General features: G+C 44.5%; 1 protein-coding gene across 6 annotated transcripts in view; it reads right to left on the reverse strand.

Annotated features, from left to right (window-relative positions):
• Window positions 1-4,015, reverse strand: part of PPFIBP1 (PPFIB scaffold protein 1) — a 239,860-nt gene extending 235,845 nt beyond the window's left edge. For 4 of the 6 annotated variants that reach the window (XM_027770944.1, XM_014587177.2, XM_027770945.1 and 1 more), the window contains exon 1: window positions 3,810-4,014. The gene's annotated coding sequence lies outside the window, so the exon portion shown is untranslated. Of the gene's footprint in view, window positions 1-3,809 lie in introns of all 6 variants that reach the window. The other 2 variants (XM_027770947.1, XM_014587188.2) reach the window with 2 other exon arrangements.
• Between the last annotated feature and the right edge of the window lie 5,029 nt (window positions 4,016-9,044).

The raw sequence follows: 9,044 nt of genomic DNA on the forward strand, positions 1-9,044 counted from the left end.
AATAACTATGGTTTCTTGAAAGATTTCACAATTGGCTATTCAGCTGTGATTTCTTTTTCTTTCTTCCTCTTAATTTCAGAATATGGCTTTCCAAGGGAATCTCTGGAAATGAAAAAGTCATGGGGACCAGCAGGTGGTGTGGTGGTTAAAGCGTTGGACATTCCCATATGGCCAACCATGGTTCAAGTCCTGAAACTGGTGGCTTGCTTTCTCACTTTCTCTCTCTCTCTGTCTCGTCAAAATAAAATAAGTAAATGAATAAATAAAAATTAAAAATTTTAAAAATGACAAGTTTTTTTTTAAAAAAGTTGTCATGCAATACTTCTTTCCTGTTTTTCCACCTTGAAACAATGTTTCTTAATAAAGAATCAAGACACAGGGGCCAGCAGGTGGTACACTGCTTAAGGCACTGGACTCCCACATGGCCAACCAAGGTTCAAATCCTGGACCCAGCAATTTGAAAATCACGCTAGGTTTGTGTACATGTAATCCCAGGAGGAGAATGGAGATGGGATTATGGGCTGGCATTCCCCCTGGGGTGTGATTTCTTACTTCCCCTCTCACTGTCTCTCCCCTGTGAGTGCACGCACCCTGCGGCAAAAACCTTAGAAGAAAAAAATACACAGACCCAAACACAAATGGATATGCATTCATTAATTCTCTTATCCATTCACTGTTTTGAAACAATTCAACTAGGCTAGAGATATGTAATAAATTTGAAAGACAGACGGCTGCATGACTTCTCCTTTCTGTTAACAATTTGAAAATTGTGCTGTATGGCATATAGATACTTCTTAAAATTGGAGATGACAAACTCAGAAAGTTTATTTTATACTTTTTTTTTCTAGTTTTTGCTATATGGCACGTGCACTCACCAGAGACAGAGGGAGAGACAGACAGACAGGGAAAGTGAGAAATCAGCCCCAAGGGATGATAGCCACTCTGCGAACCCCTCCCCTCTATTCTCCTCCCCGGATTCTAAGCGGATTCTAGGCGGGCACTGTGCTCACAAGCGCCTGGGGTCTGTGCTGTCAGTCATGAGGGATCCATCTGCCCTAACCTCCCTGCCACCCACTGGCCTTCAAAAAGTTTATTTTAGGGACCAGCAGATGGCATAATGGTTACAGTGCTGACTCCCACATGGCCAACTGAGCTTCAAGACCAGGATCCAGTGACTTGAAACTCAAGCTGGGCATGTGTGCCTGTGTGCCCAATATCCTGAGGGGAGAATGGAGGTGAAGGAATTGCGGAGTGGCCATCCCCCAAGGGGGCGGGGGTGACTTCTCACTGTCTCTGTCTCCCCCAGGAGCACATGCACCTTACAGCAAAAATTTCTCTTTAAAAAAAAAAGCTTATTGTAATGGAACAATCAACATAATCTAAATTGGCTTGCAGAAATATAAATGTTTCATGTGAAAGACAGGTTTTTAAAAGAGCTCACTAGTCAGTAACTGAGGGGGAAATGAGGCTGTTCTGATTTATCTCATACTGATACAGGGAGTGACAAAAAGACTACAGAATGAATTCACGCTCCCTCCACAAACGTGTTCCCCTAAAACTTCCATGACAGTCTTGAAACTAGTCACTACTGAACTGGAACTACAGTGTGTCCTGGGATTCAGGTCAACATTTACCCTTTAAAGCCATGTGACCCTAATTTCTAAAGTAGCTACTGAAACTATGATAGCTGCTGGTCAAAAGAACTGTAACCAAAACCTTGCCCCACCTTTCTCAATAACTCAAATATCTTTCAAGTGTTGTCATTTAAAAGTTCAGGGTTTTACTATGCCCCATCTGCCTCAAACGTACAGACTGAGAGAAATATTGGTTCAAAAGAAATACGTAAAATTACTGTCATAATTCAAACTGTGAATCAAATGAAGAGCTTCAAGACCTAAGTCCTTAAGCTGGATTAGTTTCTTGGAAGGAAAGCATAAGACTGAATTTGGCATATCAGGATAACTCCCCACAGATACTCCCGACTATCTGGTTTTCACAGCTCCATCTTTTGGAAATGACAAATCGAAGTGTGAACATTCTGTTGGCCAAAGCTACAGCGATGTTAGCCTACTGGATATCCGCATCACTTTCCTACACTGGAAAATACAGCATGTTTTACGCACTTCCCACAGAATATGAATAGAAAAGACATGCTCACTATTACTGCAGACCCATTAGCAAGTTGTGTCTTCATCCAAAATACAAACCCAAATGAAAATGTTCTGGTCTTTCCAATAAAACACTTTCTAAAAGGCCTGTTCTTTATCCACTGGTGCTATTTTTTTTTTCTTTTTCTTTTCAGGAACTAAGAACAATACAGACCCAGGTGTCTTATAAACAGCAGCAAAAACAAAGCTACGTTTTTCTGGCTCTGAAACCTGTCATCTGGCTAGAAAGACAGAGCTTCCCATCTACAAAGTCCTCCTTCGCCACATTTCCTGACTTGGGCTTACTGGATGTAATCATGATGGCTTCTTTCTTTCTCCACCTCCTGGAAATGCCCTTTTCTTCAGGGGCCTGGAATGCAGATTTTGACTCACAATGAAGTCCACTCCCATTTCCTCCAGCCTGGCAACAGGAGGATCCTCGCTGCTCAGGAGGAACAGTGGAAAGGAGGGAAACTTGACTCAGGAGTCTCAACCCAAACATTCTTTTTTCCCTCTCAGATAAAAAGAAGAAAAGAAAGAAAACCTAAAGCGCCGATAAGCACAGGGTTCGGAGTCAGTAGATGGAGTTAAAAATGTTTTCTTAGAAAGTCAATCACACCCACTGAGTGACCTGGGTACACAAAAAATCCAAGTGAAAAAGGCTTTGAAAGAGGAACAAAAATCAGAATTAGATTCTTCCACTTCTTGAAATGTTTTCCTCCCGACAGACAGTGGCTTTCTTTAAATACTAAACACAGACTTTTAAATCAAGATCTCTTGTCTACTGCTCTATGCAGTTCTTCTCGAAAGCAAGAGTTTGTTTTGGTCCCACATGTTGAAAAATTTCACCTCCCTATAATTAAGAGTCTGTATGCCACACCTCCTACCACATTTCCCTGTTAAAACTCCCTTCTCTAAAAATTACCCCCAAAACACAACTACCAGCCGGCTCCTCTTCTCAGATTCTCTGCAGCCTAACCCCTTCAGATCGCCAAGTTGGCAACCAAAGGGATTCTGGGTTAAAAGATAAGCATAAATAATAGCTGGTGTTTTAGAAATGTGCCCCATGAGACCAGTTTTCCCACGAGCTCATAATTAATACACTCCAAATAAATCTCTCACATCCCGATTAGAATGTATAAAAAGACATTTTAAACTGTTAAAAATAAGGCTGCAATTCCTCACTTAATATATAATAGGCCACAGGAGGAACTAAAGAAAAACTTAAAACTTTTTTTCCACTCTCAAAGAACATAATATTTGAGTAGATGACTCATAAAAATGTGTTGGTGGCATTTTTAAATATCCCCCACCCACTCCCCAAAATTCACTTCTCTAACTCAGGTTCGCAAGTATTACTGGGAGACATGGGTGTCAGGGTCTGCTTCGGGGTCTACACAGACGACACCTTGCATGCCCAGTCCTGGAGGTGTTCTTCACATGGTGTTACGCCAGTTCGGAGCCCCAGGAGTTAAGCCCTGCCCCCCATCTCCACCCCCCACCACCACACGCACACCCCAAAAGTGTCCGATCCCACTGGGAAACAAGAGTGAGTTGTTAAAGGAAACCGACCCGGGAAGAGGAGGAGCAGCTGCAACACCCAGCTGCAACCACACAACGGTGCCACTTCCCTCCGGTCTGAGAGGATCTGAACGCCCTTACCTGGGAGTGGAGAGCCGCCCGCAGGAGTTCCAAAAGTTGTGGCTCGCCTAGGTCGGAGTCGGGAACCCAGCGCTCCGGCCCCGCCGCGGGCTCGCAGGACACGCGTCCCCTCCCGTCCCCTCCCAGCCGGCCTGCCCTACACCATGGCAGGAATCCGGGCAGGCACCGAGCTGCGAGCTGACATCACTCCCAGCCCCAGGTACCTCCCACTCCCACGGCCGCCTTCTCTCCTCCTCCCTGCGGGAATCAGCCAAAGAGCGTCCGCTCGGGGGCGGGGCCGGCCGCGCCTGCGCCCCCGCTGATTGGGCCCGGGGACAGTCACTCAGATCAACTAATTTTATACATTCCTCGCGGAGCCAGACCCAGGCTGGAAGTGGGTGTTGATGAAAAAAAAAAAAAAAAATGCTGTTTTTCCTGCTATCCCGAAGACAGGAAGATAATGAGATGGGGCAGAACCTGGCGGGTCGAGCTTTAAACTTTTCTTGGCGTATTTATTGTACTATATCCCAGATCAGAAATGAAACTAAGTCCGCCAAGCCCCCTTTTTAAGGAAAAACAATTGCCTCTGTGTCACGGACAAGTGGGAACCCGGCAGCTCGTGGTGCCGCAAATGGCTAGCTGGAAGTCATGCCAATAAAGGGAAAGCGAGCTCCCCGCCTGCCCTTCTCCGGAGACTGCCGGGTGTTCTAGACCGGGACGCACAACTTCAAAAGCACTTGAGAAAGGTTAGGAAGAGAATCCCAGAAACGGCAACTCAGTTCTGAATTGTTAACTGGTGATGTTGCTATCAGCCATGTGGCCGCTTTTGCTTTTAATCGATGAAAATCACACCACACAACTGCCCAGCAAAATAAAGTGGAATCTCCAGAGCAAGAAAAATGACTATTTACTTCTTTAAGGACCTTCAAGTTGCTGTTCTACTGTACAGCTGAAAAAAAAAAAGGGGAGGGAGGAGGAGAAGGGGGGGTACCCTTACAATTGAGTTCAACAAACCACATGAGAATAATTACTGTTGAATGGAACAATTGCAGTGGCTGAGCTATCAATTAAGAATGAACTAACATTTACTCCTGATGGATCCCAGGCCGGATAATCCCCTTGGCTGACAGAACAGAAAGATTCTCAGGAGAAGGTTCTTTTAATTTACCTGATACCTGATCCAAGGCAGAACTGAATGGCAAAAGTGGCTTATAAGATATAGGAATATAGGTGGCATGTTATCCATCATCTTCTAGAAGTACAATAAATAATTGACTTTCTGTTGGTCTTTATTGTTTGTTTGTTTGTTTTTGTTTTTTTTTATGATATGTCACATATTTCACCATTTCTGCCAAAACTTGTAGAGGGGTGTATAGAGTCCAGCCTTGTCTGATTTAATCCTTACTACCATCCTGTAAATCAGGTGCTCTCAGCCCTATCGTAACAGAAGGAACCAAAGCCTCAGGAGGGTTATGCAAACTAAATTGCTCTAGAACATCCAGAAATGGGGCCGAAACCAGTCTGTGTGTCTCCAATGTCATTTTTTCTTGTCTAATCTACACTCTAATCTCCAACACTGCACTGCAACTAAAGCCCAGACTCATGCCATTACTCTCACAGGCCTCCCTTGTATTATTCCCCTTCCGTTACCGTCAGACCTGTACTACTCCAAACTCCGCGCCTGTATTTCGGACTCCATGTTCCTCCAGCTTGAATTCTTCCTCTGGGTCACTACCAGATGCCTTTTCTAAAACCATTTTGGTTTTGTCACCAACATCTTCTCTGGCAAGTCTTAGCCAGCCAAGTCGAACCCTCCCTGTCCTGGCTTCTAGTTTCCTTTCCCACCTTATCTCCCCTGTACTCCTGGGAAGCCATCTGCTGAAGTCAAACAGGTCTGCTCACAGATCCCAGCGTGGTCCTCACCTGTCTGGCTACCTGGAATCCTCACTCTTTTGTGTTGAAGGCTCGCCCACCTCTCAAAGCCTAATTAAACCAAAGTCCTTGTCCTCTAGCAAAACAGCTGTGTGCTACAGAAAAGGGGTTTAGGGTCCTTTGCCCAGTTTGGCCACTTACATGCGGGATAACTTTGTGAAAGTCGATAAAGTATCCATCTGAAACTTCAGTTACCTCCTTTCTAAAATGGGGCTGAGAATATCTACATCAAAAGTATTCTAAGGATTGTGCCGATGTGTAAACATGTGGTTCATGTCCAGTCAGACACAGTTTCTGCCTTCCCCAACTCTGAAGAACAAGTGCCATACTTAATACTCTTTGGATTCCTTCCACCCATATCAAAGAGAAAGCTAAACTATATACAGGGCTCCAGAATATGGATCACTTCTATCCCCTTCCATTCCTTAAATACACTCTCACTCCAAATAATCTCTCATCCAAAACTTCAACCTCCTTTATTACTTTTTTCCCCTTCTCTCTTTCTTTATGTTTTGACCAGACCGCTTCCCTCACCCTATTCATGCGTTCACCATTCACTCAACAGTCCTTAACCCCCTCAGATATCTCCCAGACCAACCCCTTAACCTCTCTTAGGTCTCTACACCCTTCCTGCCCCCTCAGTCAGAGACGCCTTTGTCAGTGCCTGTTGCCTCCTCTGCTCCCAAGATGCCTTCAAACAGCGGCTGGTGGCTCCAGCCATTCCTCCAGCCCTCACTGTGGGATGGCTGCATCCAAGCTCATGTTCTTCCAAAACCACAGCCAGCAGGGGGAGATGGAGGAGGGAATGTCCCACCCCCGCAGGGATGGCAGGATAGAATAACAGGAAGTTGCCTCCCATCCCTCTGCAGCTGGAGTGATAACAGCTGCCATCAGAGCCCAGAAAACAAAAGATTCCAGAGGAAAACTGAAAATGGGCCAGGTCTGGAACAGTAGAGTTCAAACTGGGGGGGAGAGGGGTGTCACACGGAGTGGGTGACAGAATAGGTGCAGAGGGAACCAATGGGTGACTGCAGTCTCCTTCTCTTCTCCTTGTAACCAGAGTTACACGTCTATCTGTTCTACATTTTGTTTTCTCCATAATACTTCACTTTGAAAAGAGAGCCTGACACTCAAGAACACACTGTAACTGCTGGCCTTGGGCATCTTAGAAAATGCCAAAGAATCAGGACATTGTAGTAGAAGCAAAACAGGATGCCAGATGAGCAAGTCCCAGAACTTACCCACTGTCCCTATATCTTAGCTGGCTTACTGGAAATGTCCATTTAGAACTCCTGTGATTTCAACACTAATTTGCTCTGTAGACCTAGCTAGCTAGCTATCCTCTACCTAGTTAGTCTATGATCAGCCTTACCTTTGGTACCCATGAATTTCTGCAGATATCACCAGGTGGTGTGGAGGGTGTGCAGAGACATTGCAAAAGCAGGAGAAAACCTTTGGAGGATGGCAAAAGTAGAACTAAAAGGACCCTAAAGGTCATCTCATGCAACCACCTATACTGCATGCAAGAACTCTTCTTTGCATTTGTGACAAGTAGCCTCCAGCTCCTGCTGGAGTTCACCTGATAACAAGGAGCACACAAGCTAGGAAGCAGCCCCTCATTAAGGATCTTTCTCCAGTTAAGCCAGATCTTGCTTTTCCAACTATTTTCCCCAAAGTCCTCCATCTTTTAATCCTTAAGACCATAGTGCAAGGTGAAAGTTCTTAGCGTCATTTTAACAAGGAAATAAAGACTCAACAAGGTCACAAAAGTATTGGGTTGTTGGAAAAGTCATGACATCTTTTTGTTGTGGGATAGCTTCTGCAATTATATCCAGACTCTTAATGTTTCAGATAAAAAAATTAAATGAAACACGCAAATCATATAAGGAAAAGGTAGTTTATTAAGTGAAAGCACACCCCTGAGAGGTAGGAGCAGGCCTGATCGGACAGAGAAAGAGTGGCTCAAAAGGCCCCAGCAGTGGGACCAGCAATTAGCATAATGGCTATGTCGACCGCAGTTCGAGTCCTGGACCCAGCGGCTTAAACTCACGCTGGGCGTGTGTGCGTGCATGCCCAAGACCCCGAGAGGAGAATGGAGGAGAAGGGATTGCGGCATGGCCATCCCCCCTGGGGGGTGATTTCTCGCTCTCTGTCTCTCTCTGTCTGTCTTGCGAGCGCACATGCCCTATAGCAAAAACCTCTCCCCTCCCCCCAAAAAAAGGGTCCCAGCAGTTGCATTCTGCTAGATTTATATATATATTATATATATGTGTATATATTATATATATAATATATACTATATTTTATATATATACATAATATATATATAAAGATTTATTCAATTTTATTTATTCATTCATTTATTTTAATTTGATGAGAGAGAGAAAGAAGAGGGAAAGTGGGAAAGCAAGACACCAGATCCAGGACTTGAACCTTGGTGGACCATGTGGGAGTGTCCAGTACCTTAACCACCACATCACCTGCTGGTCCCTCAGGTTTATGCTTTTAACCTAGGTGGTGTGGGTTGATTATTGGTTGGGCCCACTGATCATTTTTATCTTATTGGCTCTATCAAATGTGGCCCACTAGCTTCTCATAGGCTATTTCAAATGTGGCCAGGCCCACTGATTTATCTCATTGGCTATATCAAATGTTGCTTAATCAGGTAGACATCCCCCAGTAATCTCCTGCTTACATTTCCTAGGGCAGCAAATTTTCTGCCCCGATCAGACCTTTCTATCTAGCCACCTGGAAAGGCACTCCAGGCCCCTTACCTGCTTCCACTTGCTAGCTTTCTCCTCCTCATTTTGCCCAAGTGGCATGATCCCCATACATCTTTTGGGGGAGCTGAGGGTGGATAGTCTGTCTTTTGTAATTGCTTCATGCTGGAAAGGGGCATTGACCTACCTATTGGGATCAGAGAACTCTTGCCCTATCTAAGCTAGGTGATTTTCAAATATTGAGAATCATTACTTAACCCCACTTTGACTATGCTTTCTGTCTCTGTTTTATACACACACACACACACACACACATGCATATATACTTATGTATTTATGTATTCAGGGTATCTCCTGCTTTATGGAATCATATCAGGTAAGTACCTCTGACCAATCACACTGAAAACTGATCTGCTAGTTACATAGGAAACTATTTAATAAAATAGTATCATATTAAAAGCACATGAAATTCTTGGGACCAGCAGTTGGCATAATGGCTATGTCACCGGACTCGCATGTAGTAACTGTGGTTCAAGAAATCACCCTCTTCCCTCAGGGGAGATGGCCATGCTGCAATCCCTTCTCCTCCATTCTCCTCTTGGGA

Source organism: Tupaia chinensis, unplaced genomic scaffold (genome assembly GCF_000334495.1).
Source record: "Tupaia chinensis unplaced genomic scaffold, TupChi_1.0 Scaffold000028_1, whole genome shotgun sequence".
In the NCBI taxonomy this organism is placed as follows: domain Eukaryota; kingdom Metazoa; phylum Chordata; class Mammalia; order Scandentia; family Tupaiidae; genus Tupaia; species Tupaia belangeri.